This window comes from Saccostrea cucullata, unplaced genomic scaffold (genome assembly GCF_032062105.1).
Source record: "Saccostrea cucullata isolate Sc308-1 unplaced genomic scaffold, CSIRO_AGI_Scuc_v1 ctg4348, whole genome shotgun sequence".
Classification (NCBI taxonomy): domain Eukaryota; kingdom Metazoa; phylum Mollusca; class Bivalvia; order Ostreida; family Ostreidae; genus Saccostrea; species Saccostrea cuccullata.
Window position 1 is genome coordinate 15793 of NW_026931507.1, and position 13863 is coordinate 29655.

At 31.9% G+C, this 13863-nt stretch overlaps 1 long non-coding RNA gene across 3 annotated transcripts; it reads right to left on the bottom strand.

Moving 5' to 3' along the window:
• Positions 1-3357: 3357 nt before the first annotated feature.
• On the bottom strand, positions 3358-5948 carry LOC134232785 (uncharacterized). 3 transcript variants are annotated; one of them, XR_009984854.1, is made up of 4 exons: positions 5889-5948; positions 4990-5117; positions 4477-4572; positions 3358-3408 (listed from the first exon to the last, which is right to left on the bottom strand). It is a non-coding gene; the product is annotated as an uncharacterized LOC134232785 (long non-coding RNA). The 3 variants fall into 3 exon arrangements; XR_009984852.1 differs by lacking the exon at positions 3358-3408 and having other exon boundaries at positions 4341-4572; XR_009984853.1 differs by lacking the exons at positions 3358-3408; positions 5889-5948 and adding an exon at positions 5444-5503 and having other exon boundaries at positions 4341-4572.
• Between the last annotated feature and the right edge of the window lie 7915 nt (positions 5949-13863).

The window sequence follows — 13863 nt, forward strand, 5'->3', positions numbered from 1 at the left end:
GTCTACAAGATTTTAAGCTAACCCTATATACAATAAGACTACTTTTTTTCAAAAATATAAAAAAATCTCCACAAAAAAAAAGTATTTATGCAAAAGACAAATGTTAGAGTACACTTTTTAAAATACATTTTACATGAATCAATTAAAGAACATAACCAATCATTTCTTTGTGGTTGTTTTCCTTTGGAACATTTGTGAACAAATATTCTGTTTTGTCTTTTTGATACATAAAAAGCGTCCAAAATCATTTGGAATTGTTATGTACTGTTAAACCCTGATGCTCAGATAGAACAGTAGAGATCATTTTAAGAGTTTCTGGTGTATGCTCTACTTAGAATTTTTTATAATGTAACAAAGATGAAACTCATAATTTGATTTTTAATCAGAAATGATAAAGTCATCAGGTTTCCACATGTTTTTCTGACACATCATATACATTTACTACTCTACTAGTATGTCTTTGGTAGGTAAAAGTGAAATCAACATAACTTAGCATTCCATGTAAACAAAAATTAAACATGTTAGAAATTGAAATATATTTTTGTGTACCGCTGTATTATATTACACAAGACAATCTCTTTCTTTCCCTGTGATGAAAAATTCATTCTCTCCTACATATAAAATGTAGATGAACTTATTTGGATGATGTCATTTTCACATGCTAAAAAAGAAACTAAATTTTCAACTAAATTCAACTTAGGAATTGAAATAACAGTTATCATCCAAAGATGTATATGTTTGGATTTGTTTTTAAACTTACAAGCAAATGATATGCTGCCATTGAATCATTCAAACTTAAAACCTTTCTATACTTTTGAATGATAATCTCAAAATCTATAGGAGTCTACCCCATGCCTACATGTATCTATTTATGACTGAAGGTATGTAAATCACCAGAGTTGTTGTACTGCACCGCTTGAATAAAAGTCATATCATTCCACAGTCTTGACCTTTTTTTCCTTGACCTTAGTTCAAAACATATATTATTCCAACCAGTGTTTATTCTATGCAGTGATAAGAGTTTTAGAGAATTCTAGGGTATAACTTGGTCATAGTCTTTAAAACACCCTTGAACTTTGTACATTTGAATAACATTTCAATTCTTTCCAAAGAATATGCCATGCCACCTAACATAGCAGATATGGTCTCTAGGTTATAATGAAATGTTTCAAGTCAGTAATACTTTTATCCTGTAGGAAAATGATCCAAAAATCTATAGAAAATCTCCTATCCATTCTTCACTTAAGATGTGAAGTTTGAAGGTTACAAATTATTGACAAAGGTAGTTATCTCAATAATCTCATGCTTTGACCTTGAATATTGTCCTATACAACTAAGTGTATTACTCCAAACACTATATGTCGCACAAATTAGTAAATAATAAAAAAATTTGACATGGCCCTATATATAAAATATATTCAAGTATATGAAAGTATTATCACAGAGATTAAATGGGACACTTAATTTTTATGTACATACAATATAGTTGAAAATTAAAAAATTTCTTCTTAAAGGTGAGTATTTTTTTAAAATTCTTTGCTCATTTACCATACTCATCTGGGTTTTGTCGAAAAGTAACCGTAAGGGATAAATTGTAGAAAGAAACTATACTAACAAGGTAGGCAAATATGTTTATTTTTTTAAATAGTAATTTTTTTTTCATGAAAACACATGCATTTACAGTTTGAAATAAAATTTTGGTCAGTAACATTATCCTAGATTTTAGGAAAGTGAAAAAAACCTTATTTACATACCAGTAAACAGATGAAAAATCTATTATCACTTGCTGAATATCTGAAATTACAAGTTTAGGTGGGTCATGTAATTATACTGCTTTCAAAAGAACGGACAAAAAGACAGCTGCAATTGGCAAAAAACAAAAAAAAAATCAAATGGTAGTTATCAACCAAGAATATATAGTTCTAGCAATTGATTTTGAATTATGTTTTGGTAAATGAAATTAAACTGAAAATGTTCAATTTTGATGTCTCAATACAAACTTTTACATATAAAAATGTGACAAAGGTTAAAAAAATGTGTAGTAAGTATAAAATTTATGGAATGATAAAAATATTCAACATATCACAATTATAGGACACTTGCATCTTTATGGTGGGTCTTATTGAGACCTATTAAATTCAAAATAGGACAAACACATTAAAATGTATTTATAGTTCCAGGAAAAAAAAAAAATTACACCAAACCTAGCTTCTGAATATCTGTGTCATTTTTAGGGGGTTGTAGAAATAAGATGAAAAATAAAGGATCCAATGTATAAAAACCACATAACAACTGTTTCAATTTGAATTGGACAAATAAAAAGTTATATTTAGATATTTTAAAGTCTGTGGAAATTAGATTTTTGAAGATCTCATACTATCAGAAAAGTAATATCAATATCTTTGATTTGACCTAAAAATTACTACAATTTAGCTATTGTTGTGTATGACAATATGAAGAACATGAAAGGGGAGAGCTTTTTTTTTTTCTTCATCATAGTTCACAATATATAGTTAAGTAATGATTTTTCCAGAAACCCAAGAAACATAAAAATAAAATAAAATGTATTGAAATCTCCTATTCTAAGAATTTCTTCATTTGTGTACTTATCACACAATTTGAAGTTTGTAAGTTACAAATTATTGTCAAAGTAATCATCTCAATAATCTTATGCTTTGACCTTGACAAAGTGTCTTAAAAAACAAATGTATACCTTCAATCATTCCATATGTAATAAGTATGATGGATGATAAAGATATTCAAGATATTATTAAATCACAGATTATGGGACACTTGCATCTTTATAGGGGATCTTATTGAGACCTATCTTAAATTCAAAATAGGACATGATACATACACAAATAAAATGCATTTACAATTCAAGGAAAGTAATAAATACACCAAACCTAGCTTCTGAATATCTGTGTATTTTCTAGGGGTGTTGTAGATATAAGATGAAAAATTAAGGATTCAATGTATAAAAGTCATACATAACAACTGTATTCAATTTGGACTACATAAATTAAAAGTTATATTTAGATACTTTGAAATCTGTGAGAATTATTTTTTTGAAGATCTCATACTATCAGAAAAACACATTTTCAATACTTTGATTTGATTAAACTTCAGTCTGTTAAATGACTACAATTTATCTATTGTTTTGTATGCCAGCATATGAAGGATATGAATGGGAGAGGATCTAGAAAAATGCACTATCCTGGGTCCTTTCTCTTCTTATCCTGTGAACCACAATTCATGATCATCATGATTGATAGTTTGAAAATCATATTTATTCATGTGCTTCTTAAATCCTCCATCCATCTCTGGTTTTATATTCTTGTATCAGTGTTCAAATAGAGTATATTCTGTTAGTCTGTGCATAATTTACTGAGTTCCCCATTGAGAATCCTTGAAAGGAAAAAAAATTATTAGTTGAAAAATTGATATGCAATATAAGCTTAATAGAATTTTAAATATAGAAAAAAAGGGATATAAAACAAGGTGTAACATCAGATTTTGACTTTTCAAAACTATGGGTAGTAACAGCTTTAGTAAAAGAAAAGAGTAAAGGAATGAGTAAAATTCAGTTTGGTAAGAGAGTTCTTACAGAGAAAGATGTAGAACGAGGTTTACCAATTAAAATAAAAAGAGAAGACATTATTCAGATCATTTCTCATGAAGAATATAGCTAATTATCCCCACAATGGATGGACCTTGTGATGTCATAGATTACATAGACAGACCCTTGATTGCAGAAGAAGCCTATGAAAAATATAATCATTAGTTACCAAAAGAGGGTAAGGATTACCTGGATTACCCTGAAAGACCTTTGACTGGAGAGAAAATTCAATTTAAAGATGCTAAGAGAGAAAACAGTTGTCAGCAAAAAAAAAATGTTAAAAACACATGATTTTAACTCCACAGAGGAAAAGAGACCTGAGGATTAATGGAGAAACTCTACACTAAAGTTTTAGAAGACATTAAGGCTCATTTTGAGAGTAACTTTTCCAGTATTTGTTTAACTACAAAATTTTGTTCTCTGATAGAAAAAAAAAAGTTTTCACTTTCATTTGTTGTGCCTTTGACCATTTTAAATTGACCTTATGGTCAAGATTGTGATATACACTCTGATAGTCATCTATGATGTGTCTATGATGTTTACCTCAAAAGATTGAATCAAGGGTTTTGTGTTCAAAGAGAAATAAACATATAAACAGATCTGAGATGTTGGAAGCATACACATTAAGTGATGTAAGGTCAAACAAAACACTTGAATTCATTACTAGATTATTAAAAGAAAGAAGAAAAACTCACAGAAATGATATTGAAAGTACCTTCTATGAATAAAGTGTCATGCTCCAAGGTATATTTTTATAAACAGGTTAAGGTCCACAGCAGTCCCCATGCACTCATAAGAAGATCCTGGATGGTAGAAACACCAGGAAATTTTAATGCTATGCAAACAGATCATCTTACATCAGCAATAAAGGTTACAGCCTGAAGACCTAGTCATGAGGGTCATTAAGATGTTTCACTGTTGATCCCCAGGATCCACATTATAGTATTCTTTCCCTGTAAATATAATGTCAATATTAAATGAAAAAGTCAGAATTCATAAGCATTTGGAGAGAAAACTTGAAATCTTTACCAACTATGCTTTTAAGGAAGCTGAGGGTTAATAAATTAACCATCTGATATAACTTATTTCTTAGATATCTGTTAAGATATCTTCAGCTGTTAACTATCATTTGGCAAAGAAAAATTTCATACATTTTAGTTTCACAATTTGATCATTTTTGTATATATTTATATGGAGCTCTTCTTCTCATAAAGGAGATCAATGTAGTCTAAAAATGGCTATGACAACCAAGCCCTCATAATTTCATAAAAAAGGTCATATCATTTACTTATCATTCAATTAATTTTAAAATATAATCAAGCATATGTAAAAAATAAAGATTAGGATTGGATATCTCATTGAAACTTTACCTTCAAGTTTGTGTGTTTCTATGTTGGTTGACTAACTGTGTATTTCCAAAGGAAGGGCAGACAGGCTGAACTTCATAGAGAATGGATTATAGATGGTTAGGAATAAAACATAACTTCCATGTTGAGGACTGTAGAAAATATAATCATTTTGTTAATATGACACAGTACTGGAAACAGTGCATGTTTAAATACATGCCAAAAAAAAAAAAAAAGATCATGATTTTTTCTTGAGTATAGGAACAAAAATACATGTTGATGACTAGAACCATTTTTAAAACAAATTACATGAAAATATGTTTCATCATGTTAAAAAGTTCATTTATATTTGTATTTAATAACTAAAAAAAAAGCACAGTTACTGTATTAATATCTAACAAATACAAAATGATTATCAGCGTAATTTTTAGACACTAACAGACTTTCTCTTAACAGCATATTCAATTTTGTTTAATACCTGTCAGTACAGCATACAAAAAGACATATACAACATGTAGTCCTACATTTTTTGAAAAGCTCATTACTAAGAAACAAAAGTGAAAATGAAATGATTATGTATGCCATATCACACATATTTAGAATGAAAACAAGGATAAACCTTTTGTAGATTCTTACTTTTTCTTTTATTACATTCCTTATAGATCACAATTTAGTAAGTCTGAATTCCATGGGTAACAGACATAATGCATTTATGGAATTATATCATAATTTATGCAAAAGGACTTATTAACATTATGAAGTTTCCTTAGTATATTTTAGACAAAATAAGACTGTGCTTATATGAATGTTAGAGATATGAGATCACATAAGAATTACACAGTAATTAAATTAAACCATATAATCATGGTTAAATGCAAAGATGACCTTCATAGGAAATGTAAACAAAACAAAGACAAACTTACCAGAATTATCCAATTATATGCCCAATTAAATAATCCAGTGAAACAACATCTTAGCTGATCCTGAAAAAAAAGCATACAATATTCAGTGATACACAATTTAACCTCATTTTACAAATAAGTAAAGCAATAATATATGACAGACAAACAGGACAGAAACGTAAAAGATACCATATGTATTTTACTAAAATTTAGTAAACATTTTTCTGATTTAAATTCAATCATAGAATGATCCATCATAGAAATATTAAATGCACTCTGAGTTACATGCAAATTATACCTTACATGAACTGAGAATAAATACCCCATTTACATTCATAGAAACAGAACTTTTACATAAACAATTACTCTTTTAACTGATGTCACCATTAGTATGTCAGAATATTCAGGGTGTCCTAATCATATACATTTACTTATAATGTACTCAATATATATTTTACATGTTGATGTTTGAAATCACTGACTAAATAAAATACATACATGTATATACATGAAGGTTTAAAAAAGGGGTAGGACACACATGTTTAAAAATTTACAGAGATTCTCAGACTGAGTTTTTCCCACTTTCACTGGCCCACTGTTGCACCAGAATGTAAAAGTATGAGTGACAAATAAAACAAAAGATTATGTATATTTCATTAAAAAAGATTTGAGATAAAATATTCATTGGCATAATATGATCTGATTGATTATCTCCATATCCTTCTTTTGGTCACTGTGATTAAAGATTCATAGCAATATTAGAAATAACAACTGAGAATATCACTTTAGTTGTTTTAAAGGCATGTATCAGAATTTATTTTATAAGATATGCTATGAGTCTCTCATAAGAATATTTAGAATACTGATCCAATAAAAGGAATGTGAGACAATATAATCATAAATCATGCAAAAAGATTTATCAACATTTTGAGAATCTCTTAGTGTCCTAGAGTATTTTAGGGTAAACAAGTGCAGTGTTTATATAAATGTAATAAACATTAGGTATATAACACTGTAATAATGAATAAATACAAATATGACCTTCATAGAAAATGTATGAAGAAAAATTTGTTAAAACTTACCATGGGAACCCGGTTACTCAGTATATAGAATTATTCATATTAAATAATCCAGTGAAATATCATCTAGGCTGATCCAGGATTCACCTGTTCAGACTTTTTGGTACTGAAATAGTTGTTTTGTTTACATGTTATTAGTCTCCAGCGCTGTGAAAGTCTGTATTGTTGTGTCAAAATAAGCAGCCATCGCGGCTTGTGAAGGGCTAACATGACGTCCCTGGCAAGCTTATGACGTCACAATGCATCTATAGGTAGATCGCTGCCTAGACAGTGTACAGAAACGTACACAGTAAGATCAAAAAGTAAGTCCAACCTATTTTTTGCACACGGCCCCCTTACAGATGATGCAACAGGTATAAAAAAGATGATGCAATAAGTATAAAAAAGATGATGCAACACGTATAAAAAGATGATGCAACAGGTATCAAAAAGATGATGCAATAGATATAAAAAGATGATGCAACAGATATAAAAAGATGATGCAACAGGTCGTAGCAGCAGCGTACCAATGTAAACACAGTGTAAACACACCCCCCGTATTTAGGGGGGATTATATGTACTGAATTGAACCGGCTATCCCCTCCAGGGGCTGCACTCTATTGACCCGGCTATCCCCCCCAGGGGCTGCACTCCGTTGAACCGCCTATCCCCCCGAGGGGCTGCACTCCGTTGACCCGCCTATCCCCCTCAGCCCCAAAAGTGCACTCAGTTGACCCGCCCGGCCAGACCCCTTATACTACTATTGTCATAATACTGTTTACAAAAAATGTGCGATTTTTTATGTTGACATATGCTTCTGCTTATTTTTGTCTCCCATCTTAAATAATATGGCGACCTATACATTTTTTGTAATAATTTGAAAATTTAAACCATATTAAATGGAAGTAAATGCAGGTTTTGTACTTTGAACTATTAAAATTGTGAGAGTGGAAAGACCTTAAATAAAAGAGATCAAACCTGCTCTAGAAATAGCCAGAGCCAGACCTCTGCGATGACCCAAGTCTTTACTTGCTTCATTCACCATGACATCAACTTGCAACTTTGTAACGTCACCTTTCATTACAAAAAACTTTATTTCACCAGGTGGTAAATCGGTCTCAAATTCAGCCATTTTGACTGGAAAATTTGGCTCCTTCAGTATCTCTTCAGCACTTTTCACGTCCGATGATGCAATTTTTACTTTGTCTCCTGTTACGTTCCACACATCTTTCTTTTTTTCAATTGTCATCTCTTCAAGAAAAATAACTCTTATATCCTTCCTTTATTTTTTTTTCAATTTCCCCTAGGTATGTTTAAGTAAGTTGAGTTTTTTTTTTTATCAAATAGGCATTCATTTTAATCAATGCCTCATTCACTTCACTTGGTTTTTCTAGAAAGGTTTACTTCTTTTTTTTATTATATCAAGCTCGGGAAACAAATTTAAAAAGATATTTTTCTAGAAGAAAAAAAGCAATGCTGCTTCAGTATGATATTGCATTGACATGCATTTTTAAATGACTAATTAATAATATACCTTCAACAGTTTCTTTCTCCTCGGGTCCCCTCTCTTCTGATGTATCACAAAAACATCTTCTTCTGCGTGGAATCCTAATCTGTTTCTTCTCCATCCAACTCATTGATGATTCTTTCTCCCTCTCTGTGGAAGATGATATCAAATACTTGATATCGCGACTACTTAACTTAGCGGAAATCTTTCGCGATGGAGGTAGGAAACGTCTGTTGGGTGTGGGCAAAGTGCTTTTGAGTACAATGCAAGATCGATCATTTTAGAATTTATAAGGACAGATAAGTAAAAAATCCTGGTAGAATACCTTGCTAAACAGTTGTTGAACAAGCCTAATAAATTTTTGAAAGGAGCCAATCCTAAATTGTTACATTTTTAACGATATTTTTAACTAAGCGGACTCTTCTAATTAAATATATATTGAAAATCATCACATTTTAAAGCTGATAAACTAAATCTAAACATTCCTTATTTGACAATCTACTATTTGGAGTTCAATTCCTTGGCAATGCATTGTACTTTCGGCATTAAATTGTTCGAATCATTCGATTGTCACTACTGTAAACAATGTCATTTGACCTTTCTCGACCCCCCCCCCTCCCCCGCAAAAGAGCGGTAGTAAATTAGATAAATGCGAGGTACTCATTGGTACTCGCGATATTACGTATTAATGACAAAAGTTATGGCAAGTCTTCTGTCTTCATAAACCGTGTACAAATTATTATAAAATTCTACAAAGGAATTTCTAAGATATACGTTTAACTTTACAGCCGTTCGTTTCTCGAATACGTCTGAGTCAGCCATTTTTTGTCACAAGGGATCTACCTTATGACGTCATTTTTACATTGTGACGTCACAAACACGGGACAAAACATTCCATTTCATATATTTTTTATAGAACATGTATATGATTTTATGTGTGCCAAATTTCAGTCTGATCTGAATTGCGGCTTTGTAAATATAGAGATGGTTCGCGAACTTTTTGATCACCCCTCATACATACACATATAATTTCTATGCGCTGTACAGATTACTTAAGGAATGATTCTAATTCTTGGGCAAATTATTCGATGATAACCTGGTTTGGGTCAGTTTACGCTTTATAATCCGCGAAACGGGTATCAAGCTCGGGAAACTTTAAAAAGATAGTTTTCTAGAAGAAAAAAAGCAATGCTGCTTCAGTATGATATTGCATTGACATGCATTTTTAAATGACTAATTAATAATATACCTTCAAAAGTTTCTTTCTCCTCGGGTCCCCTCTCTTCTGATGTATCACAAAAGCATCTTCTTCTGCGTGGAATCCTAATCTGTTTCTTCTCCATCCAACTCATTGATGATTCTTTCTCCCTCTCTGTGGAAGATGATGGCAACTCTGGCTCAGACACGGGGATTTTATCTATAATTGATAAATTAATGTATTTCACTTATTATTATTATCTAGAGCGCAAAAATACGAGGGGTGATGAAAAAGTTCGCTTACTAATTGAATTACTTCCGAAAAAGAAATGATACGTGGTTTCAGCGTTTAAAATGTTTCATAGAAGTCCTCACCTATTTTAATGCGCATCTGAAACCATTCTGCCCATGCGCGGATCACGTTATATAGGCGATCACGTGACATGCTCTTTAGCGTTCTGTTACAGAAGCTTAAAAATTTTTCGGACTCATATTTCTTACCATAAAGTTATTTTTTGCAACAAAAACAGTCTATTTGTCAGAAATGGCCTATCTCTACCATCGTTTGGTTGGATAATGATATCCTTTTGCAGAATGAGCATGGTGACCTTCGAAACCCAAGTCCTATGTCTTTTGAGCGTCGTTTATTTCATGTGGATAAAGTATGGGTGCCTTCATTTTCTCATATTGAAACGTAAATGTTTGTTGTTTAGTTTCGTATAAACGTTAGACCTACGTTTTTATATAAATTCTTAAACACTAAAAATACAATAAATCAACGGATTTCTTCTTGATTGGACAACCAGTAATTGTGGTAAACGGGTATCTCCCGCAATGAATTTCACTAGTCCTGCCACTCCACTAGTACTGCTGCATCTTGGCACTTCCCCCACCTCTAATATGGTATGCCACCTCTCTCAACAACCTATTGACTGCCTTATTCAGGTCTTACTTGCGTTGATATACTATGAAACACTTAGCTGTTTATCCCCCACAATCGTCTGCCTTATTCAGGTCTTACGACCGTATGTCAGGGAAGAAGCAAACTAATGTTTATCCACTCCATCACCAGAGAGGTCCCCTGAGTTCCTGTAACACAGCATGTATTACCTCAGTGCAGCTCCAGTACATAGGCAGTTTCATACTACTTGTATGATCTGAGCATTAATATTTTTTAGTGTTTTAGAATTTATAAAAACGTAGGTCTAACGTTTATACGAAACTAAACAACAAACGTTTACGTAGTCACTAGGTTGTTGAGAGAGGTGGCATACCACAATTAGAGTTGGGGAAAGTGCCAAGATGTAGCAGTACTAGTGGAGTGGCAGGACTAGTGAAATTCATTGCGGGAGATACCCGTTGACCACAATTAGTGGTTGTCCAATCAAGAAGAAATCCGTTGATTTATTGTATTGTATTTGTATATATTTGTGTTTACAATTTATTTGGTCAACAAAAACCTGAGTAAACAGGTTAACGAACATAGGTGTAACGCCTGGTGATACAAGCCATATCACAAACACCAACCTCGGCCGCGTTGCACGTTACAAAATCTAATATGTTTAACGAGGCTCGGGGGTGGCAGCCATTTTTAGACTATTTTAATCTCCTTTAAAAGGAGAGCTCCATATAAAGATATAGAAATTGATCAAATTTTAAAACTAAAATCTTTGAATTTTTTCTTTGTCAAATGATAGTTCACAGCTAAAGATACCGTATCTAAAAAAAATAAGTTAAATCTGGTGGTTAATTTGGGATTAATTTGTTGACCCTCCAGCCTCCTTAAAGTCTAAAGTAATCGATATTTTAGGGATTTGATAATTATATTATTGTAAAGATATGTATTCATTTTTCTAACTGTTTATGAAATTGCTTATGAAAGGACACGTCTCTCTCCCAGTTTGCTTTAACAGGGCAACAGAACAAACATCATTTTTAAACACCTCCCTTCCTTGACTTAAACAATCAATCAAATACTTGATATCGCGACTACTTAACTTCGCGATGGAGGTAGGAAACGTCTGTTGGGTGTGGGCAAAGTGCTATTGAATACAATGCAAGATCGATCATTGTAGAATTTATAAGGACAGATAAGTAAAAAATCCTGGTGGAATACCTTGCTAAACAGTTGCTGAACAAGCCTAATAAATTTTTGAAAGGAGCCAATCCTAAATTGTTACATTTTTAACGATATTTTTAACTAAGCGAGTTCTTCTTATTAAATTTTCATTAAAAATCGTTACATTGTAAAGCTGAAAAAATTTTCTAAACTATCCTTATTTGACAGTCTACTATTTGGAGTTCAATATCTGGCAAAACAATGTGCTTTCGGCATTAAATTGTTCGAATCATTCGATTTTCACTACTGTAAACAATGTCATTTGACCTTTCTCGACCCCCCCTCCCCCGCAAAAGAGCGGTAGTAAATTAGACAAATGCGAGGTACTCATTGGTACTCGCGATATTACGTATTAATGACAAAAGTTATGGCAAGTCTTCTGTCTTCATAAACCTTGTACAAATTATTATAAAATTCTACAAAGGAATTTCTAAGATATACGTTTAACTTTACAGCCGTTCGTTTCTCGAATACGTCTGAGTCAGCCATTTTTTGTCACAAGGGATCTACCTTATGACGTCATTTTTACATTGTGACGTCACAAACACGGGAAAAACATTCCTTTCATATATTTTTTATAGAACATGTATATGATTTTATGTGTGCCAAATTTCAGTCTGATCTGAATTGCGGCTTTGTAAATATAGAGATGGTTCGCGAACTTTTTGATCACCCCTCATACATACACATATAATTTCTATGCGCTGTACAGATTACTTAAGGAATGATTCTAATTCTTGGGCAAATTATTCGATGATAACCTGGTTTGGGTTAGTTTATGCTTCGCGGATTATAAAAAAGCGTAAACTGACCCAAACCAGGTTATCATCGAATAATTTGGCCAAGAATTAGAGTCATTACTTATAATTTAATTTTGAAATAATTAAACAACTGTGGGTGTAAAATTGTGTTGCTTTTTATGAGTTCAATTTGCCGCTCAATAATACATCCCTAGTAACGGAAGTGATATGGAACAAGGGGAGGTAATAACTGATAAACAGATCTAGCAGCCATGATGTTTGTATACACGAGGTAAGATCGAGCTATTGTTTGAAGTTAAAGGTACATTTATTAAATCTGGAATTTCCCATGAATTCCAAGGACTGGAAATGAGGGGACTGTATGGATACAGATGGTTCAGCTGTTTGTCAAGGGGGTGTGTCCCCATACCAAACCAGGTTATTAAGAAATAATTTTGCGTTCCTTTTTGGGTAATCAACCAATGAGAGACTAGAAAACAAACAAAATTAAAGAGCAAGGTACAGTTCCAGCAAAAATCTGCCCTACACAGGAAATCAACCAAATTACTATATAAAGTATTAGAATAAGTATATTTTATGAATCAAGTATTTTTTTTCTGATATCTTTAAAAGAACCTGAAATATACTCCTTCGTACACTGTACATGCACACTGCTATCTTAATTGACGTCGCTCATTTTACGACGTTATTAACTCAGTAACGTTATGAAAAACTACAGTACAAGCGCTGATTTTTTTTTAATTTACATTGAGATATTTACTTCTCCTGTATAAAAAAAATATTAATTTCTAAAATACCGGTATTTTATCAAGAGAAATTAAAATTTTTCTAGTTAATAGAAATCATTCGATAAGTTCTGATGATATTATAAACTTGCATACATTGTATGTACACTGAACTGGAACAGCATCGTTACGCCATTTTAACGTCACGTCAGTCTCAGATTATTTTCTTACACTTAAACGATCATGAATTTTTTATTATTCTTCTTTTTTATGTTTTCAATTAAATTGTATTTCGAACTCTCTTTCTTTAAAGAACATTTGAAAACATTTGAAAATGAAATGTGCGTTGTTGCCATAAGATATGGAAAAATTAACATGAAGTATCATACACTGTTTGCCTAGTATCATGCAGTGCCGACTTTTGCACTGCTAGTCAACGCCACAGGCACTTGTTTTGGAAATAAATTTTAACCCATAATATAATAATATTTTTAGCACTCAGAGTTAAATATATTTCCGAAACAAGTGCCTTTGGTCAATGATAACTGTTCATCCAGTGCCTTTGTCTTAATTTACTCCGTTGAATAATTTACGTGGGAAACCAACCAGTGATAAAATAAAAAAAATCC